The sequence below is a fragment of the Homalodisca vitripennis genome, unplaced genomic scaffold, assembly GCF_021130785.1.
Source record: "Homalodisca vitripennis isolate AUS2020 unplaced genomic scaffold, UT_GWSS_2.1 ScUCBcl_7837;HRSCAF=15676, whole genome shotgun sequence".
NCBI lineage: Eukaryota > Metazoa > Arthropoda > Insecta > Hemiptera > Cicadellidae > Homalodisca > Homalodisca vitripennis.
Genome location: NW_025784005.1, coordinates 9246 through 23683, shown reverse-complemented (window position 1 = coordinate 23683; position 14438 = coordinate 9246). Strand labels below are relative to the sequence as shown.

The following is a 14438-nucleotide window of genomic DNA, read 5'->3' as shown; positions in this document are numbered from 1 at the left end:
CTAAGATTACAACTAGTATATTACATTTTTTTGCATTGAAGTCCATGTGTAGGATCTCGAAATATTCAACCAGCCCATTAATAGCTAGTTGCATATGATTTTTGAACCATGTCATAATTTTTTATGTGCGGAATATAGCAGTATATCATCTGCATATTGCACAGATTTGACTTGAGGTGGTAAAGCATATTTTATATGTGATGTATAAAGGGAGAATAACAAGGGACTGAGAACACAGCCCTGTGGCAAGCCTCTGTTAACTACCCTAGTGAAAGTATACTTAGGATTAATAAAACTTAATTTTCTATTTATCAGCCAGTTGTGGCAGTATATTAAGAACTTAGATGGAATACCTAGGCTAGATAATCTATCTATCAATGCCGGTATAAAAACATTATCATATGCACTAGAAATATCTAATGCTGCAGCAACAGTTGTTTCGTTAAATGATAAGGCTGTTAGAGTGTGTCGGTTACAAAATGTAATAGGTAATCACTACAACCCTTCATTTTTCTGAAACCATATTGAGTCTCAGAGACCAAATTGAGTTTTTCGGCCAAACCATTCTAACCTATTTTTAATTAGTGAATTCATAAGCTTAGCTAAACAAGATATTAACGAAATTGGTCTGTATGATTCTTCTGAGTTCTTATTTTTTATTAGGTTTAAGCAAAGCAATAATCCTGAAATGCTTCCATGTTGTGGGTATGTCTATATGTCCATTCCATATTTCATTAAATATTGCAAGGAGCATTTTAAGGGCATTTTCTGGCAGGTTTTTTAATAATTCTGTACGATATACCGTCAAGACCTGGAGAAGTGTCTTTATTTTTATTTTTGATAGCTATCAGTAATTCTTGAAAAGAAAAGTCTTGTTCTAGTGAATCATCAGAAGGTCTGTACAAATTTCCTGTCATATATTGCAATTCATTGACATGGGGCACATAGTCTGGGACTATGTGTTTCATAAAACCTTCACATAATTTTTCATTGTTATTTATAAAAGTGTCATTACTGTTATGACATTTGTTTACCTTTTAACTTGCCTACAATTTTCCAGGCAAAATGAGCTTGTCCTTTTTCTCCCCTATATCCTGACACGTTTTTTTCCCAACTCAATCTTTTGGCCAACTGAATTTCCTCTCTGGCTTTTAACTGAGCTATCTGAAATGTACGTAGTTTACTGCCGTCATTTGTTTTCTAAATCTTGTAAATGCCAGTCTCCTTTGAGCAATAGCCCTGGAACAATTATCTGTCCACCCAGGGTTTAGGAGAAACCCTCTACTATTTGTTTATTGGCATTTTAATTTTAGGTATGGATGTCTCACAGGCCTCTGTAATTATATTATATAGCTCATCCATTTTATTAAAGGATGTTGAAAGTTTTAATTATTCATTAACTTTTATTTTCTACTGTCTTAGAAAAAACAAGCCAATTTGCTTTCTTAAATTAATTAAATTTGTTATGCCTAATATTTTTCCAATCTAGGTTATATTTACATGTTAAAGTTAGTCATGTTAAAACTTATAACTATAGGAAAAATGGTCACTACCATAGTATCTTGCATTTATCTCCCAATTTTCTAGCTTTGAGTGCATATTGGGTGACACAAATGATAAATCTAGGTAGATGTGTTTTGATCCTAGAGTAGGTATTGTAGTGTGTCTGTAATCATTAAGTAAAATTAGAAGGGATTTTGTTATATTCCGTAAAAATATCACTCCCTCTTGGATTGGGTGATCTGGCTCCCAGTAAGGATGGTGAGCATTTAGATCCCCGCAGAAAATTGAGTATCCATGAGTCTTTATTAAACATATATTGTTCCCAAAATCTTCTCTTTATTATTTTTATGTTTATTATTTACAATTATATTGTATATATGAACAGGTTTATTATAATTGTTTATTTCAATACCAATTAATTGTGTTACATTGTCGTTGTAACTTAGTGTTTTTGTGTAAGTTACTGATTTGTGTATTATCATAGCTACACCTCCATATCCATCAATCCTATCAACTTTTTCTATATTATAATTGTATCTTTTGATGTTATCATATTCTGTTAACCAAGAGTTTCTTGAGATTAAACCTATTTGAATTTTATTTTTAGTAATATTTATATATAAATTCTGACCACTTGGGTTTTAGTGATCTTGCATTCCACTGAATTATTTTCAATTCATTTAACATGTTTTGAAGTTGTTACTGCTGAAGTATTGCCAGGCAGTACCTTTATTTTGGTTCTGTTTTAGTGTCCTGTCAGTGGGGCCCATTGCCCCTAGTCTTGGGGATTTACTGTCCGTAACCTTAAAAGGAGCTAAGAAATCTTCTATTATTTTTTTATTATTAAAAGTTAATAGGTGTAGATAGTAATTTGAATTTTATGTCATCTATTTTTTTGTTAATTAGGGAACGTAAATGTTCCCTATCTTGTGATGTAGACTCAGGTTTTTGTGTATTTTGGTTATAATCGTAAGTGAGTTCTGTTTGCCAGTTACAGTAAGTTTACTGGTATTATTACGGTTTGTATTTCTGTCAGTGGTCTTATAATGATTATTACTGTGACTTAGTCTATGGGAAGCATTCCTACTTAGCCCAACTGTAGATCTAGGTTTTTTTAAGGTTAAAGTTACTCTCACTGCATTGGCTGTGTTGTTTCCGATATATACTCTTCAGTTAGGGGAGAAAACATGTTGTGTGTGACTACTGGGTGGTAATTTAATTTATGTGCTGGTAGTTCAGGATAATTTACTGATATTTGTGTATTTTAGTAGGCAGCAGCGTAAGAGCTATAGGCCTTATAACATGATTTTTAATTTTTTTTATATGTTATAGGGAAGTATTGACTAGCTGTGTGGTAGGTCTTATCCCTCATTGAGCTTCATTCTATCCTTAATATTTCTTTGACGAGTAAATTCAGGACAAAATTTAGAGTTACTACTATGAGTACCTAGGCAGTGAATACATTTTAAGGGGGCCTGGCATTCCTCTGAATGAAAGTCCTCCCCGCAGTTTCTACATATTCTATTTATTGGTACATGGTGTGCTTGCAACATGTCCATAAGCAAAACAACGAAAACATTGTTTTACAGGTATTCTGAATGTGTCTACCTTCATACGTACATAATTTAGTTTAACATACTGTGGTAGTATGTCTGAGTCAAAGTGACTTTTACAAAAGAAGTTGGAACTAGGTCATTATTTACTCGTCTTTAATTCTATTGGGCAAATAAGATTTTACTCTCACTTTTTCCGTTTCGTTTAAGATTTCTTCATCAGAAATTTCTTTTTTTCAACATATATTACTCTACAGAGTAAATTCTAATAGAGGGTACGAAGGACATTATATTGTGTTAAATATTGTGAGTCAACCAAATTATTGGCTGCTTCATAGGTTTTTGCATTTAACAGACAAATTTTTGCCAGAACGTTCAATATGATGAATGTCTGAGCAATGGTTTTTAATTATCTTACCAACAGAGAAAGGGTTTAACTTACGTTTATCTTTGTCTTGAATGATGATTTCATAGGGTCCCTGATTGTCATAACTTGTAATACCTTTTGGTAAATATTTTTTTTTAATTCTGGAGTATTTTCTATCTGGTCAGTGGGGCTACATGGGTCCATTGTCTCTTTTTCTTTTACCTTCATTATTATCTTTAGCAGTTTTATTTAAATAATCATGGTCTATAATAATAGATTGAACCGCTTTTTGAGTTTCCTCCTCCTCGAGGGTTACCATGGCCAGACCTTCCGACATGTCGGGGTCCGGCCGGGACAGGTTTGTGTAAAGATCGTGTATGTATAGGTTAGTGATTATTGGCTATTGTGAAATTGTAAAACTGAAATGTAAATTAAATTGTAATGTTAGGAATAAACAGAGGATGGAAAGAGATTTACATACTATTAGTTACCCAATACAACAGGTTGAAAGGAATTCAAATACACTTAACGAAGGGAACTTGACAACCACAGATGAAGAACACCTTTATGTACCAAAGTTCACGTACGAATGGCCAAACAAACACTAGTCTGCCGCATTTTTCAATTTTAGCATATGGTATAACAGCTAAACCGACACAGAGGTTTGGGCATTGTTGTGCTCATGCTCACTTTTTTTTTTTTTTTTTTTTTTTTTTAAATGTCCAGTTGGCCTGGTAACGGCGTTGGACGAGTCATTAGTGCCCTAGGAAAGGGTCACGGGGGGGGTGTTAACTTTCTGTTAAAAACTCTGACAATGAGTAATAACTTTTTTTTATTAAAAAATCTTTGAGTTCACTCTTGAATTTGTTTACAGGAATTATGTTTCTAATGGAAAGTGGTAGTTTTTGATAAATTTTTAAGACCTGAGTAGAGTGGTTTTGTTTCAAACATTTTTAGGTTATGCTGCTCAGAATACAAATGTTTGTTTCTAGTATTGTACCTATGGGCGTTATTAACAAATTCAAGATGGTTGAACTTAATGTAGTTTGCCATTTCATAAATGTAAAGACTAGGTATAGTACAGATTTTCCAGCCTTTGAAAGTGTTGCTTGCAATGGGCTTGAGGGGGCAGTCTCAGCATTGCTCTGATTGCCTTTTTTTGAACAATGAAAATTTTGCTCAAGGCTGACTCCTTTGCTCCCCACAGGGCGATTGAGTAGGAGATGTGCGATTCGACCAAGCAGTGGTAGACATTTTTCATGAGTTTCAGATTTTTGAAAGCACTGAGGCTTCGAATGACAAAGATTCCTTTTGAGAGCTTGCTTTCTAATGCCACCAACTGCTCAGTCCAACACAAACCCTCGTCCAACATCACCCCCAACAGTTTTGCTGTTGAGGTCGTTTCCAACTCAACATCACCAATGCAAATGACAGGGGCTCCTGAAAGCTCAGTTTTGGATTTTCTTTGCTGGGTCTGAATGACCATTCATTTTGTTTTTTTCTGGGTTGAGTTTGAGAAAATTTTGGGAAAAGAATTGTGCAAGATTGTTGATTTTGGTGAAAGAGTCAATTTCGAGAGCCTCCCTACTTCTTTGTTTGGTGATAAGAGTGGTATCGTCTGCAAAAATGAAAAGATTTTTTTCAGGAACGACATCTGCGATGTCGTTTATATAAATCAAAAAAAGCAATGGTCCTAGAATTGATCCCTGAGGTACCCCACACTGGATCAGTTCAGGGTTTGAGCGATAATTTTGAATTTTGTTGAATTTTGACTCGTGTTGGATCTCTACCACCTGGAATCGGTTTCTCAGGTATGAGGAGAACCAACCCAACTCTGGATTTTGGATGCCCAAGGAATTCAATTTTTGGATGAGTGTGTCTGCATCAACACAGTCGAAAGCCTTCGAGAGATCGGCATAGCAACCATGAACGATCTCCCCCGCATCAACTGCATCGATACATTCGTTTATGAAATCAATGAGTGCCAATTTTGTCGATTTGTTTTTTCTAAAACCATACTGCCTGCCAACCAAGAGATTATTATCTTCTAGGTAGGCAGTCAGTTGGTCACAAACTGCTCTTTCGATAAATTTGGAAAAAATTGGTAGGAGGGATATTGGACGATAGTTGCACACCTCCAACCCATCCCCACCCTTAAAAACTTAGAAAATAATAAAAGTAAATAATATGTACGCAACTGAGCTCCAAGTTTATTTTCTTTTTTCAGGCTGAGACTTTCTTTTAGAGAATTATTAGTTTAATCATCTTGGCTCTTCAGAATAGTAGTAGCTTTATAATTAAAGCATAACAATATAAAAAAGAAAACACAGTGATCATCTTCGTCATGTGTATCAGCTTTCTGGGCCGTAATTATGATGTACTTGAGTATGCCTCTGTAGTTTGGTCTCCATATCAGCTCTGCCAGATTCATCATCTCCAGTCAGTGCAAAGACGTTTCGTCAGGTTAGTGGGATGTCGTGCGGGATTTGACTTTCGTGAAGTTCCAGTCAATGAGGTGTCAGCTGCTTATGGTCTTCTGAGTCTTGAGCGCAGGAGGAGGGTCGCTGATTGTATCTTCCTTTCCAAGCTCCTCAATAACCAAGTCAGCAGCCCCTTCTTACTGGAGTCAATCAACTTCCGCGTTTCTGCCAGATCCACCAGACATCAGCGCCTCTTCGAGCCTGACCATGCTGGGACCAACTATCTTCGATTTAGTCCCATACCTAGACTCATGCGTTTCGGGAACGACATTGGCTCTTCAGTCGACCTCTTTGTTGCAGCCCTGGGTGCGGTTCGGCGTGCTGCTGCTGATGAAAGTCTGATCAGTGTTGCCTCATCCTCCAATGTGCTACGTTTATAATTTAGTTTGTTGTTAGCTTGTCATTTAGTTTACGTTGTTATTGTCATACATATTTATTCCTTGTTATCTTTGTCTATTGTTATATCGTTACATTGTTATTTTATATATATATATATATATATATATATATATATATATATATTTATTTATTTTTCTGTTAATATTTACATATTTTATTACAGTTATTTGCTTGTTTTCTCTGCTTATTTTTATACTGTTAACTTATTGTTATTTTTTTTTCTAAAGTTATTTTTCTAATGATGTTACATTTAAATTCTTGTTTTCGCTTGCATAGTATAGTAGTTGTTGCTTGCTTTCTTAGCATGAACTCCATTATTATATAATAGTTGTCTCACATAATTTAATTATTAATATTTATTTTTAATCTTATTACACTTGTTGGCCATCTTTATTATTTTTTTTTGTAATAGTGTAAAATGGTGTATGCCGTTGGTAAATAAAATAAAAAAATAAAAATACATAATTCAGCAGTAAATGCAGTAATAGTACAATTAATTTTCAATTGTACGATGACAACACTGATTTTTTTTATGCATCCGCCAATTTTTTATTCTTTTTGCTCTTAGAACAGTGGTTGATCATGTAATAGGACTGTTACAAATTCAGCTTCAACTTTTAAAGAGTCCTTGCACAGTTTTTGAAACTTCACAGACATAGTTTAGCAATCTGATTCAGATCACCTGGTTAAGCCTGGTTCAGTGGTTCTTGTTCATTCAAACATTCTGTTCAATTTATATATTTATAACTGAAGTTAGAGAGCCTTCCGTGAGAGAATAAGACGGATTCCCAAATTCACTAAAGCACGCCTTAGTGCACCCTCTGTACAACAAGAAATAAAGAGAAATTCTATATTCTTAAAAAATACACAAAATAATGTTTCTGAGAATTGCTGCTGTCTTTTTTTACTGAATAATGGTGTTTTCATCTCAAGCCAATTGGTTTCATAAAACGAAAATCACCAACAGGTGCAGTGAACTATGCCATCTCATTTGTAACGTAGACACTGGACAGGAATAATCGATAAATAAGTACTGCTTGAGATACAGATGTCCAAGGGATCTGCGCGTGCGTCTGATTGGCAGTCGGGCGAGAGGGGCGTCTTTTCAAAGAACATAAGACTTTCCATTACAGTCCATCCTTCGGTATTCTTGTAAATCCAAGAGGCAAGAACTGGAATATTTACTGATTTATTCAGTTGAGTCGTGGTTATAGTAAAATAAAACATGCTCCGATATGTACTATCTTGTACTACTTAACGGGAACTGGGTGAATGAAACTACTTTTAGTATACAATAACGGCCGCGGGAATAACACACTGGACCGGAGCATCGAGGTTACGGTTGATGACTGAGACTGAGGTATTTAGAGGTGGGGGGGTAGGACAAGGAGGGGGGAGCGTCATCCCTTGGCCAATAGGATTTATTCATACGATATCTATTGCCAACATATTACATACACTGTAAGAATCGATATAGTCCTGCACTATATAATATACCACAGATATCACATCCCTCCCTTCTTAATTAGACACACAATTTTGTTACATTAAAAAACAATTACATAAATTGAACATAAATTCTTAAGCACATAACCTGTAATACCCTTCTTTTTTAATACAAAATGAGAAGAATATTGTTATATCAACTATTGGAATAATTATAATAATAAAATATTGGAATAAAACACATTATAAATTCATTATCCGTAATACACTTGTTAAACTACTATTACAAATCTAGCCTTGTAATTGGCTTTCGCTCTCGTTGAGGATACCTGCGAACAGGAGTGGAACGAGCAAGTGGTGAACGTTGAGTAATAGGACTGGTGTAGGTAGTGTGAGTATGAGAAGCGTGGGGTGACATAGCTGTACTGGGGCGGACAGAAATAGAATGCCGCGGCGCATCAGCTGTGCCTGGATTGTCGTCGGCACAGTCAGAGCGCGCTGTCTGCTGGCTCTCAGCTGTTATTACCTCAGCTGTTTGATCTGTCACTGGAGCAGTGTCGACTGCTATCAGCTGGTCAACATGACGCTTGTAAACAATACCAGACGCTAACCTCACTAAATACATTGTTTGCACCTAGTTGTTTTACTACACATCCTTCTACCCATCGCTCTTGAGATCTACTGTAATCTCTTACTAACACAGTTTTGTTAATTGGTAAAATACGTGTTTTACTACCTCTAGCATAGAACTTTTGTTTACCTTGTTTTTCTTCAACAACCTTAGATAAATTAGGTCTTAAAATGTCTAATCGGGTTCTAAGTGGTCTACCAAACATTAACATTGCTGGTGATTCATTTGTAGTCATATGAATTGAATTTCTATAGTCAAATAATATCCTACTTAAAGCTACTTGAATATTTACATTTTCTCTGAAAGCACATTTCAGTTTAGACTTGGCATAAGGGTACGTCCAAGATGCACGCTGGTTTTCTGAGTCAGGCGATCGGCGCCGATCAGCGCCGAGTCCGGCGTGCGTAAAATTAATTCCACGTTGTTTAAGCAGGAGTGGCCACACTGCACCTGCGCGCTGACTTTCTGCGCACTGGTAGTCTGACTCCGATTTTTACCGGAATGATTTGTTCATTCTGGTTTTCAGACGACCTGCTAGTCGGAAAGTGATTTTTCGTGTGTGTATTGAGTGTTGTTTGTTTTTTTTACGATGGATATCGACAATTTAGTATCAAAAGTGCAACTTAATCCTCCGATATGGGATAAGCGCCTTAAAAAAACATTCCAATAGGAACATCGTTGATGCCTGTTGGCGGAAGATTTAAAGATATTAAGGTATTGTATTTAAAGAGGATCACGGATTATAATAAACGGTACCAAGAACTGGCACATAATTTTCTCACAATGTTTCTAAAACGTGTTTTATAGGCCATGGTCGATATAGGTAGTTTCATTTGCTGGTGACCACATAAGGGTTGCTTCAATTACTAGAATATATTAGAAGTTTGTTAGTAAATCAGCTGATCTTTTCAAGTCAGTTTCAATGTTAGTAAACAACGTATGTTTGTAAAAGACATTTTGTAAAACACTTTTTTGGGTTCAGAGGACCCCAAAACGTAAAGGTCCGTCAAAAAAACCAACATCGAATTTGTGCGATCACTATACTTTCTCTATAAATTATAAAAATTGTGTTTACGTACCTTAATGTTGACAACTAGTCTCTCTTCCGCTTGAATAGGGGGTTGTGTGGTAATTCGCCCAGTTCTTAGTCAGCCTGTGTTCAATTTTTGGACAAAATAAAATAAAAGTTATCCGGGATTATTCTGAAATATTAAAAAAAATGGGTTTTCGTCGGCAAGTAATTGCGGAAATAGGTGTTTGTACTCCCCGTAAACAGATCTTAATTTATTAATTGGATGTTATTTCACTTCTTATAGGTTTTTAACTTGGCTGCAATAAAGCTGCAGCCAGTTCACTTGTAAGTTCCATTGGTACACTGATATCTTTTTGGTGGCAGCTCTTTCTGCGCCGACAACCTGCTTACATAATGGCCACATCAGCCTACCGTCAGAGTCAGACAGTCGGCGCCGAGAAATCTGACTCTGTCTACCTGCCTTTTATCAGCGTGCATCTTGGACCGTACCCTAAAGCCACTGAGTTTTCTGCTTGGCCGTTGCTTCTAGGGTAAAACGGGGCACTAGTTGTATGTTTGATACCATTGTGTTTGAGGAAATTATTAAATTCAATTGAACTGTACGGTGGACCGTTGTCACTATGCAAAGTGACTGGTATTCCGAACCTTGAAAACAACTCACGAAAATGACTAATAGTCTGACTAGCGGAAGTTTAACTTGTCTCAAAAACTTCCAACCATTTTGTGCACGCATCTATGACAATTAAATACAATTTATTCTTATAATAGAAATGATCTGCGTGTATTCTCTCGAATGGTTTACTAGGATAGTGCCAATGGTGTAACTCACTTTTACTTGGATTCGGTCTTTCAAGAAGACAGGATGAACAACTGTTAGCAAGATTTTCAATATCTTTATCCAGATTTGGATACCACAGATAAGCTCTACCTACTGCTTTCATTTTTGTTATACCGAGATGAGAAGCATGGAGCTCGTTTAAAACATAGTTACGTAAACTATTTGGAATTATTACTTTGTAACCCCACATCAAGATACTCTGCTCAACAGCTATTTCCTCTCTCCTTACAAAGAACGGGTACAATTCTATATTGTCTTTAGGAATATGGCTTGGCCGTCCATACATAGCATAGCCTAACACTTTTCTTAGTATTGGGTCTTTCTGGGTTTTCAAGTTTTACTTGTTCACACGATACTGGCAAAGAACTCTCTTTTACAAAATGTAAATAGGTCTCTAACCCTAGCAATTCAGAACTGTCTTCAGATTTTGACACTTTCAATGGTAATCTACTCAGAGCATCTGCGCTGTTGTCATCTGATTTAACATATTTTATGTCAAAGTCATAACCACTGAGGTACAAAGAGTAACGTTGAAGTCTACTTGCTGCGAACACTGGCAAACCCTTTTTAGGTCCAAAAATACTGACTAATGGTTTATGATCACTTCTTAACGGAAAGTGTCGTCCATACAAATACTGGTGAACACGTTTGACACCAAAGACGCATGACAATGCCTCTTTGTCAGTCTGAGAGTAGTTACTTTCTGCTTGATTTAACGTACGTGAAGCATAGCTTACCGGTCTTTCCTGTCCATTGCTATCTACAATACTTAATACAGCACCTATACCGTATGCACTAGCATCGGTTGTTAGTATTACTGGAGCTTGCGGATCATAGTGTGCTAACACTGGAGCTGTACACAATAGCTCTTTGATTTGCTTAAAGGATTTTACACATTCTTTATCAAAGGAAAACTCTACATCTTTTCTTAACAGATTGTACAATGGTCTTAGAACTGTTGATATATTTGGTACAAACTTGCCATAGTAGTTGACTAATCCTACAAAGGATTTTACTTCTGTTACATTCTTAGGTTCTGGAGCCTCTACAATAGCTTTTATTTTGGCTTCCGAGGTGTGTAGTCCGGTTTTGTCAATTGTAAATCCGAGGAACTCTATTTTAGAAGCAAATTAATTTACACTTGTCTTGTTTTACTGTAAAACCGACCCTTCGAAGTCGTTCACAAACTTCTCTTAGTCTACTAAAATGAGTCTCATCATTTGGACCGGAAATGATGATATTCGTCCAAAAAACACTTCACACCTTGTAAGCCTTGTAAAGTTTGCTCTATTACTTTTTCAAAAATTCCTACTGACTAGCTATTCCATAAGGAAGTCTTTTATAGGCAAACAAACCCTTGTGAGTTGAAATTGTACATAATTTCTGTGAAAACTCATCTAGTCTCAATTGCATATATGCTTGACTCAAATCGATTTTGCTGAACAATTCACCCTTTTGCATTTCTGCGAAAAGATCCTCTACTCTAGGTATTGGATAACGATCTATCTCTAGCTGAGAATTTAAATAACGAAAGTCGCCACAAATTCTAATGCTGCCATCTTTCTTTGGTACTGGAACTATAGGAGATCCATACTCTGAACTACTTACAGGCATCAAAACATCAGCGTTTACTAGACGCTCTAACTCTTGCTCTACCTTAGCTTTTAATGTGAAAGGCAATGGTCTAGGACTAGTATATTTGGGTTTACTATTTTCCTTCAGCACCAGTCTGATAGGATCACGATTACACTGACCTAACTCTTTAGAGAACACTTCTGGATACTCTGAAACTAACTTCTTTACTAAGTTTATTATATTTTACATCATCGTCATTTTTAGCTACAAATAACTCTTCTTTATTCTTGAAAGAAATTACAACCCCTAACTCCTTGATCCAATCTCTTCCCATGAGTGGACGTGCACCATTTTTAATTACAAATAAACTCAGGACTTTATTTTGACTTTCATACTTAACATTTACTTCTAACCTACCTATTGGAAGTATGGGTACATTAGTGTAAGAACTAAGCTTTACATCAGTAGGTAACAAGTTAAGGAACTTTAGATTCTCGTGATAAAAGGATTCACTGATTACGCTTACAGAAGCACCTGTGTCAAGATACTACTTTATTTTCAACAGTTACTTTAGTTTTCAAGGGATCAATCCTACTAGAGACTTTGGCTAATTCAAACAAATTACCAATACACTCTACTACATCTGTTTCATCGTCATTATTGTCTAGTACACTTTCGACAAAATGATGTTTACCCTTATTGAAATTACCTTTATTTGTTGTAATGAGAATAATTGTTGCCCTGACTTACCCCTAGCCTGAGATCGGCATACCTTCTTTAAATGATTTGTTTTGCCGCATTTATGGCAAACGCAAACCGTAATATTTACACTGCTTACTGAAGTGACCTACGGCGCCACAACAGTTACACTTCACTACACTAGTGCTGCTGGGACTGATGTGCGTGTGTGGTACTCGGCGTGGCGTGGTGACGCGAAGCGTTGGTGTGGTGGCGCGAAGCGTTGTCTCTCCCGCTCGGCGCTGACTCACGTCCTTTGTAGTGACGCCTAGCGGATGACGTTGCTAGCCGATGGACGCTGCGAACAGAGCTGGTTGTCATGGCTGCCTGGCGCCAACGTTGCCGCGCTTTTCTCTGCCATCTCAATCTGCGATGTCAGTTGAACAGCCTTGTCGAAGGTCAAATTAGCTTCTGACAAAAGTCTTTGTTTAGTAGATTCTGAACGGATTCCACAAATAAGACGATCTCTCAAATAGTCATTTAGACTAGCACCGAACTCACAGTATTTAGATAAGTTTTTTTAATTGAGCAATTGTACTTAGCTACTGTAGCGCGCACGCACACTACTATTTTAATATAGTAATTTTTAGATGGTATTTTAGTAATTACACAATGTGTAAATTAACTGGACTAACCCAAGTCCCTTTAACCGCGTGATGTGAGGTGACTGGCCGTGCTGAGGAAATGCAAGGGTCAGCACTCGTCAGCACGGGTCGGCAGTCGAGTTGAGGGCTCGGAGGTAGGCGGAGGGATTGGCAATGTAGAGTGTGTGAAGTAAGTCTATTTTGGTGGAGTGAGATGCGAACACACCGGTACACATATAGTAGTTTGGGTGCGCCTACGAGTGTTTTAGTGCATTTTGAATATAGATTGGACTCAAACAAAGGAGAAACGTGAGTAATTATTTTCAAGACCCTTCCTCAACCACTATTCTAAATTTCCCTACGAGCTAGGGTGGTGGCAGCAAAACGCTATCCCTTTTATTAACCATGAGCCTCTCTGGCTAATATCGGAGGGCTTACAGTGGTGACCAGCGGTGGGATACGATAATTAAAACCAGCAAATTATTTCAAAATGATTTCAAAACTTTAAAAGAACTCTAAAAGAAATAAAGAAGAGAGTGTACCACGTGGTTGAGAAAATAATATTAGAACATTTCAGTTTACACTCCATTATCCAAATAACTACTATTCTAAATTTCATTTACAAATTAATTGCAATGTTTTATTTCTAAATTTCGAGTAAATTCAACTTATATGAACGAAGATGGACTTGGATTAGTTCTGTGTGCTTATTACACCATGTGCAACGCCATTACACTATGAAGCGGAAGTTGGACGCCATCATCATACGTCATCATAGAACATAGAAAGGAACAAGGAGGGCATACGTCACCGGACATCCAGTGATCCAGACCGGAACTACCAACTGCCGACCACTGTCTACGCAGATGTTGTCATCTCCGTCAACGCAGTTCACGATCATCCACAGCCTTCGAGATGGCAGCCCTGTCACTATTTGGTGAGCAGTGGGAACTTTGTTAAATTAAATTAAATTAAATCATTGGCGAAACCTAAGAATTAGACTACGTATTATTAGTAAATAGTTGGTTAAATAATATGGTTCAAAATGCTTTGGAAATAAATGGTGAATGCAGCATTGAAGGCCAGGCTTTAAGCATTAAACTTCTTTATTGACAAAACAGATTCAGAATTTATTTAAATAAGAGAAATTAAAAAGGATAACATCCTAGTATTTTATTTTGCCAAAGCCTCCATGTCAGGTCGTCACCTCCAGGGCATTCAGTCCATCATGTTTTCAGCGTAAAATATAAGCAGAATAACGTGTTGATTAAAATCATTTGCTTGGAAATAG

The 14438-nt window shown here is 36.7% G+C and overlaps 1 protein-coding gene across 1 annotated transcript in view; it reads right to left on the bottom strand.

Moving 5' to 3' along the window:
* LOC124374319 (integrator complex subunit 10-like) overlaps positions 1-12700 on the bottom strand; it is a 31712-nt gene extending 19012 nt beyond the window's left edge. Inside the window, exon 1 of the mRNA XM_046832555.1 lies at positions 12576-12700. The gene's annotated coding sequence lies outside the window, so the exon portion shown is untranslated. The remainder of the gene's footprint in view (positions 1-12575) is intronic.
* Between the last annotated feature and the right edge of the window lie 1738 nt (positions 12701-14438).